We start from the raw sequence: 8,904 nt of genomic DNA on the forward strand, positions 1-8,904 counted from the left end.
GACAGAAGTTTGCACAATTATATATAGAAGAAAAATCATTTTTATTCATTAGACTACCCCAAATAAATACAAACAAAACAAACAATAAACATTTACATAATTAAGAATTTAACTAAATTAATTCATATCCTACTCGGATTAACGTCAGGCTTATTAATGGAAGAAAAATACAAAAGTTTATCTTTTTTTTCTGTCTGAATCACCTTACATCATTTCCGAGGGGCCTATCTACCCCTACCCCTCCTAAGTTCATTTATTATTAACCCAAGAAGTGCTCTAAATAAAATATATAAAAAACTAAACGCCCTAAAAGGTGCTTATCGTCCCAACATCTACTAATTGGATAGGTGCTAGAATTAAAAAATCCTTAGGGTTCCTGATTAGACTCATCGTCAAGCAAAATAAATAGGACGAGCAGTTAGCACATAAGGTTTCAAATAGGCCTCTAATTTTTATTAATTAACATATTTGAAAACACAAACAAATCATGCAAAGGTCATAATAACTATGTGTGTGCAAACACAATCATAATACAAAACTTGGACAATACAGAGATAAAGCTTCACTATTTAGACATATAAGAGCAATCTTAAGTGTTAAACTAATTATAATAAAAGAAAGCATTCTTGACACCTTTAATTATTAACTAAAAAAACCTTTATAAAATCCTATGAACATGGTTCCTAATTAAAAACAGAACATGCTGAAATTCATGGCAAGTAATGTAGGCCTTATCCATAAGTAATTAACTTACGGAATTTATTAAAATCCTATAGGCATGATTTCTGATAAAATAATAGGATGAAAACTTATTAAAATTCTATAAGCATGGTTTCTATATATATTAAGACATCAAAATATTAAAATTCTATGTACATGATTTCTAGGTAATATGACATATTAAAAATATTTATTAAATCCTATAGACATGATCTCTATGACATAATGTGCTCAAAATATTCCTATATTCATGATTTCTATATGTTTGAAATATTATTATATTCTATAGGCATGATTTCTATATAACATAATATGTTCAAAGTATAATTAAATCCTATAGGCATAATAAAAAAGGGAAGCCCGGTGCACTAAATCTCCCACAATGCGCGGGGTTCGACGAAGGATCTGACCACAAGGGTCTATTGTACGCAGCCTTACCTTGCATTTCTGCCAGAGGCTGTTTCCAAGTCTTGAACCCGTGATCTCCTGGTCACATGACAATAATTTTACCAGTTACTCCAAGGCATACTGTCTATGTGAAATAACATTCTAAAAATATTTAATAAGGCCTATGAACATGATACTAAATATTTAACATATTTAGATTAGTAGATAGTACCTATAGAGATGATTTCTATAGAAATTAGTATGTCAAAAAATATTTATAAAATCCTATAAGCATGATTTCTAAAAATAAAGCTTTTAAGGGCAAGGATTAAATACTATAAGCAAGATTTATACAAAGTAAAGTGCTGACGTGATCCAATTCAAGTTATATGAATAATTCCATGATATCTGGATAGGTGGGATTATCAAGACATGATATTGCAAGTTGTATGAATGATCATATGATTATGATTTAATAGACAAAGAATTACTTATGGTCATGGTTTCTAAGCATAAACTACATTTTTAACAAAATAAATTTAAATACATTACCAAATACCACAAACCCAAATGAAAATCCTAGATCATGATGTCTACAACTAGAAGTTGCATGCTTCTTTATTAACACTAAAGGCCATAATAATTGACAGAATTCAAACATACATTATGGGTATTTTAATAACATTCATATAAGCATGCTTTCTAGTAAAGAGATGATATGGCATATTTCAAGTGATCAAACAATCTCATAGCGTACTTCTAAACACGCACAAATAAATTACGATAAAAAAATAAGTAAATATCAAGTAGCACATTAGTTCCCCCCCCTAGTCTATCTCTGAATTGTTTTATTATTATAGAGAGTGTTTTACATACAATTATTACAGTACCAAAGAATAAATAACTTCAGAATATATAATCTTGTCAAAACTTAAAATAAGACTAAATGATCCCAGAAAATTCCCTTCCCAACAACTCTTCTTATCTTGGGTCTTAAAGTTCAAACCTGTTAAAAGAATACGAACAAACACTATGCGACATATTCATGTTAATTATGCATGACACAAAATAGACAGAATCACACACATATGAAGCTTATTCAGAGGCGAACCCATGAAAACCAAACAAATAACAAATATATCTTCACACACAGGGAGAGGGAATAAGAATTGATTCGGAAAACTTTCTTTTTATCAATATTATGAATTTATTCAAAATTTAATAGTACACAATATAGGAAAATAATTAAATTAATAAAGGAACTAACCAGTTGAGCAGATTAATTAATCAGTAAGAAGGTATTTGATTTAAACTTGACTTGGAGTAGCAAATCAAAACAGAGAAGGTGTTTAGAACAATATGCAAAGAGAACTTATTGCTTTTTTTTAGTATCAAATTTTATGCTAATGAAAGTCCCGTAGAATAGAGCAGATGTTATGCTTTTATAGTAGACGAAGTCAGTAAAAGGAGAAGGAAAACAAGTATTTCCTTATTAGTCAAAAGAAATAATTTAACAAAGTTTACCATAAAAAAGGGAAAATTTCATATATGACAAATCATTTAAGCATAATAACTCCATATGGACATAGTTTCCCTAATTACTTATAATGGCAAACATAAATTTGTCATTATACAAATATTGTAGCGAATTATAAAAATGCTATACCCACGAATTATATGTTTATCAAAATATACAAACACTGCGAATTGTATAGAGAATTATACAAATGCTGTACACAAATTGTATAGAAAAATATACAAATGCTATACAAAAATTGTGAATTGTACAACAAATTATATAAACGCTATACAAAAACTACAAATTGTATAACAAATTATACAAACGCAGTACACAAATTGTATAGTAAAATATACAAACGAATTATAGCAAATCTCAGCAAAATATACCCATGAATGGTAATAAAATGAAACTATACCCATATGGAATAATAAACTAGTAATGTTTGCCATCTTATTTAATTTAAGTAACAAACCATCTAGAATTAATAAGGCAAGGGAATCAGTTAATATACTATTTTTTACATAACTAATATCCCAAAATAAAATATTTCCATTAAGAAATGAGATTATATTATAATATAATAATCAACAGAACCAATTAAGGGAGTGAGATATGCTGGAATTAAGGTATTGCATATCAACATTATCATAACCAAGTCTGCAGAATCAATCAAGGCCTATTACCATAAATAAGCTAGTAACAATTAGTTACAAGAAGCAAAAATGAAAAGCACGAATCATGAAGACAGAATACTAAAATAATTTAATCGACCATTATGATGGACTTTAACCAAAAATAACATAATTGAAGGCTGTCACAATCCAAGAAAAATAGAAGGCAAGGAAAACTAATTAATCCGAGCATCAACTTCCTCTTTAAAACACATAAGTACTAACAATCAGATTTAAAGCTAATTTTGAAATTGAGAATGATATTTTATCCGAGTTAATTTGAAATTGAAAGAGATCTCATATATGACAAAATTTGGTAGTCAATATTGATGGCCACAAGAGGCTCAAACATATGGGGATATTAAACCGAAGAATTCTCATGTAAAATTTCAGTTATGGTATGCCACAAATCAAAATAACATGTGTATTGATTTTAATCAAAAAGGAAATATGAATCTAAATAGAACCTCCAGTCCACACATATAATGAAAAAATATAAAAGCTAATAAGCTAAACAACTCAATATACCTCAGATTCAGCAGTTCATTTGAGGAAAATAAAGAGTTGTAATGACAAAAAAGTAAACATACCGAGATAGACCCATCTTCAACAAAATTAATGCGACTTTGAAGTTACACGGTCAATCCTGCTCTATCTATGGTAGTACCGGCTTCGCTACTATTTAGTCGACATCTGGTTCGATTACCCAGAGTTTAAGCGAAGAAGGAAAGAGAAAAGGGCGGCCATGGGGAGACACGACGGTGTGTTCGTCGGAGGAGATGAGAGGCGCGATGAGGGTGAGGAGTGAGGCGGTATCATTGATTGTCTCCACCAATTGCGTGGAGCGACTATTCACTGGTGGTCTCCATTCTCGAGATAGATAGGCGATTGTGGTTCATCGGTAGGAGTACAACGATGACTGGGAGAAGAAAGGGAGGTGGGAGGTGGCTTGGTCCTACCGGTGAAAGTGGAACAATGAATTTGAGATGGGAATGGAGGTGGGCGGTGGCTGGAAAGGAGAGGGAAATGGGGGGCGGTCCTCTTCTCTTTGGAGAATAATGGTTTAGGGTAAGGGCTTGTTATATTAAAATAGGAAAGGCATAGGAGATTTAATCCGGTCCGTTGATCAAGATGAGATGGACGTCTTGGATTAAAATTTGGAGTTTGGTATTTATAATTTAGCCATATTTGATCAAAATGGATTAGAATTGGTAAGATTTGTACAATAAATAGGCTAGAGTTGACATGATTTTAAATAAAATTGACTAGGATTGAAATATAATTGAATAGAGAATGTTATAATTTAAAAAGTTTGGAAGAAAATTGAATGGATTTCTATTTAATTAATAAAAATACTACACATATAGTAAGTAAATAAATAATAACTTTTCATATAAACAAAATACAACAACAACAACAACAACACTTTTGAAGTTTTGGACGAAGTTTTGATTGCGTCTATCTCTTTATTAAAAAGATCATGCCAAAATGACCTTCGTGAATGCAGCCACAGTGGCCAGCGTACACGGAGATCACAAGAATTAACCTCCATAAATGTGGCCAGAGGCCCACAAACGTGAAGGCAAAGGAGACAGGACTCCGAGAACGTGGCCCAGGCCCTAAGATCGCAGAGAAGGTAGGGAAAACCCCCGAATGTTGCTTGATCTTCGTGAATGCAGATGCCAATGCACTTGTCTTTCACGAACGTGGCTCATCGCTAGCAAACACGAAGGGAAAAAATACCCTACACCAGCAACTGCTGCAACATGGAGATTTGGCATTATCCAAGTCTCTGAAGGGGTGCTTGTATTCAATTGGAATCCCCTACGCGTAAATGAGATATGCTACCCTCCAAATTTGACGTATCAAACTCAATGGCGCAATCAAAATTTCCATGCGAGGTCATTTTGAAAAAAAATAGGTCCTACCCCAAGTACCATTTTTAGCCAAATTCCACAATGGGCCTTGCAATTAGACCAAAAGTCCCGAGAAGCACACGAAGGGTTGTTTGGGACCAAAATCAACATTTCAAAACTAACCACGTTGACAAAATTTTCATCCAAGAACGTTTTCCAAGAATGTTGACCAAAATCAAACTTAGGCCAAATTTCAAAGGCTAAAACGCCTAATGGTCTAAACTTACACCGAAAGCCTTGATACTTGTAATGACTATGTTAGTAGCCTAATTTTTCCATTTCAGAGATGATGGAACTGCCTAGCTAAGGCTTAGACTATCAGACTCAAGTCTTCTATATTAGTCTACAGGGAGCTAACTATCCGAAACAACATCAGAGAAGGTCTAAGGCCCAACGGCACCAAAATCGCGCAATTTTAAGGCAACACTAGTCTAAGCCTAGACTAAGGCAAAACATGCTTCCAAAGTGTTACCATAAGGCCTAGGACATGGATTTTAGGGATTTAGCATGGTCGACACCCTATCCCACCAAACTCATACAAATCATTGTATAATTACCTAAACATGCTCAGTCTTACGAGGGAAAAACTTTAGCCTATTTTTAAGACAACTACGGGCGCCCAAACTCATAAAACTGGAGTTTTTCCCTGCTGAGCGGCCTATGAATGCTGCCAGACTATCAACAATAGAATCAGAATGTTAATACGGTCGTTATGACACTACAATTATCGAATTCGGAGACAGATCAATTTTAGGGATCTAAAATGAGAAATTTAGGATCCACGTCTGAAATTCTGAAATTGACCCCAAAAATAGGTTCTAAACATCTCCCCAAGCTCACAAATCAATTTGGTAACCAGTACGGGGTTGTAAAACTACGCCAAACTAGCATGCAACAAAAATTCACAAAATTCAAACTAAAAGATGAAAATGGTCGCTTCTTGATCAGCGAATTCTGAAAAAAATGAGACCCTCCCAATCCAAACAAATTACACCATGACGTTCCATGCGAAACCCCCCACAATTTAGCCTAAAAAATAACGAAAAAATGGAGTTCATATGATCAAGATACAATCTCTATAAATTCAACAAAATACCCCTTCAAAAACAACTAAATTAGTAGCTAATTACAAATTCTTACCTCACATGAAGCTTCCCCTCCCATTTTGGAGCTCACCACTAGATTCCCCACGAAAATATCTTGAATTTAGACCTTTGAATCACCTAATTTGAGCTTAAAATGGAGGAGAAATCTATGTTGAAAATTTGAAAGTGAAGTTGAAAATCGTCCTTGGTCTTTATTAAAAGACCAGGATATTGACCTTCACGAACACGGTTACAGTGCTCTACGAACGCGGAGGCCAAGAAACTTGACCTTCATGAACACGGCCAGAGGACTATGATCATAGAGACCAAAGACTTACACCTCCGTGAATGCGGCCATGGCTCTGTGATTGCGGAGAACAAATTCATGGACCCCTGCGAACGCGACTTGGGGCTCGCGATCATGCAGAACAATTTTTACTGCACCAGATATCAGCTAAAATCTGAGTTTTAACCAAGTTCAAATACTCTGATGGGGTGCTCAAAATTCATTCGGAATCCCGTGCGCGTAAATAAGATGTGCCACCCTACTAAATTCGACGTTCTAGACTTAATGGCGCAGTTGAAATTTCCATATGAGGTTGTTATGAATGAAAGTGGGTGCCACACCTAAGGACCATTTTGATCCAAATTTCATAATAGGCCTCGGGATTAGACCAAAGCCTCGAGAAGCGAACGAAGGGTCTTTCTAGACCAACTCGACATTTTGAAACTAACCGCACTGTCAGAATTTTTATCCGAGCGCATTTTACAAAAATGTTGACCAAAGTCAACTGTAGGCTAAATTTTAAAGGCAAAAGTGCCAAATAGTCTTAAACTCATACCAATTGCCTCAGTACTCGTGCTGACCATGCTACTAGCCTAATTTGGCCATTACGGAGCTGATGAAACTGTCAGAATTCTATTCTAAAGTAGTTTTCCTGAAGGTATGATCAAAGTCAACTTTTCAAGTTATAAAAGCTCCAAAAAAAGAAAATGGGCCTAAAACCCAAACGAACGACCAGGCGACCGAGCAATCAGTTCCAGCATGTCATGAATAACTTGGGGGTCACTACAAGAATGCTCTAAATGACGGAATGAATGCTTTAATTCAAAAGTGACCTTGAGGGTCATTACAACATCCACTACTGAAAGAACTTTCGTCCGCAAAAGTAAGAGTCAAGAAGTACTTGAAGGCTCAAATAAGCTGGGGAACTATGCTCGCATCTCATGCTCGATCTCCCAGATAGCCTCCTCGACTGGACGATACCGCCAACGGACCTTAACCATAGGAATGGATTTAGAATACAACTATCTGACATCTTTGGCCAAAATAGCCACTGGCTTCTTAATATAGCTCAAACGATTATCCAAGTCAATCGTGTCATACTGAAGAACATGGTACTCATCTGGAACATACCGATGCAACATCAAAATATAAACAATTGGGTGAATAGCTGAGAAGACTGGGGGAAAAGCTAACTAATATGCAACTTCACCAACTGTCCTCAATATCTCAAAATGGACAATATGTGTGGGGCTAAGCTTGCCCTGTCTCCCAAATCTCATCACGTCCTTCATGGGCGATACCCAAAGGAATACTCTGTTACCAACGACAAATCTCAACGATCGACGCCTATGATCTATATAGCTTTGATTTCTACTCTGAGTTGTCCTGAGCCTATCCTAAATCACCCTTACATGATCTAAGGCCTCCGGTATCAAGTCTGTACCACACAGCCTGGGCTCCGTAGGCTCAAACCAACCAACTAGAGAGTGACAATGCCTAACATATAAGGCCTCGAATGAGTAGCTATTGTTTTATGCAAACTATGCCAAAGGAAAAAACTGATCCCACTGACCCCCAAAATACTTAATACAAGCCTGAAACATATCCTCGAGAACCTGAATAGTGCGCTCTGACTGTCCATCAGTTTGAGGTAAAAAGATGTACTAAGGTCGACATGGGTACCCAGCTCCTCTTGAAGAGTCCAAAAGCTAGATGTGAACTGCATGCCCCAGTCTGAGATGATAAAAACAGGCATACCATGAAGGTGAACCACCACCTTAATGTAAATATGGGCCAACCTCTCAACATTGTAGGATGTATGAATAGGAAGGAAGTGTGCTGACTTGGTCAATCGATCCACGATGAACCAAATTCTCTCAAGACCACTAGAAGTGTGAGGCAACCCCATAATATAATCTATGGTGATCCGATCCAATTTCCACTCGGGAATGAGTGATCTCTGAAGCTCACCACTAGGCCTCAAGTGCTCGGCCTTAACCTACTAACAACTCAAATAACGTGACACATAATCTGCAATATCTCTACTCATGCCGCTCCATCAGTAGTGCTGCCTCAAGTCATAATACATCTTAGCGGTTCCTAGATAGATAGAATATTTGGAATAATGGGCCTCGTTAAGGATCATTTGAATTAAATCCCCAACTCTCAAAACATAGAGATGACCACTAAACCTCAAAACCCCATATGAGTCTAAGGTAGCCAGACCAGTATCACCTCCCAAAACCCGATCTCGCAGTCCAACTAACTCCTCATCCTCAAACAGACAATTGTGAATCCGGTCCAACAGAGATGATTG

The 8,904-nt window shown here is 35.8% G+C and overlaps 1 long non-coding RNA gene across 1 annotated transcript; it reads right to left on the bottom strand.

Moving 5' to 3' along the window:
- Positions 1 to 984: 984 nt before the first annotated feature.
- On the bottom strand, positions 985 to 4,343 carry LOC129880531 (uncharacterized). Its single transcript, XR_008765419.1, has 2 exons — positions 3,891 to 4,343; positions 985 to 1,206 (listed from the first exon to the last, which is right to left on the bottom strand). It is a non-coding gene; the product is annotated as an uncharacterized LOC129880531 (long non-coding RNA).
- Positions 4,344 to 8,904: the final 4,561 nt, after the last annotated feature.

Source organism: Solanum dulcamara, chromosome 2 (assembly GCF_947179165.1).
Source record: "Solanum dulcamara chromosome 2, daSolDulc1.2, whole genome shotgun sequence".
NCBI classification, from domain to species: domain Eukaryota; kingdom Viridiplantae; phylum Streptophyta; class Magnoliopsida; order Solanales; family Solanaceae; genus Solanum; species Solanum dulcamara.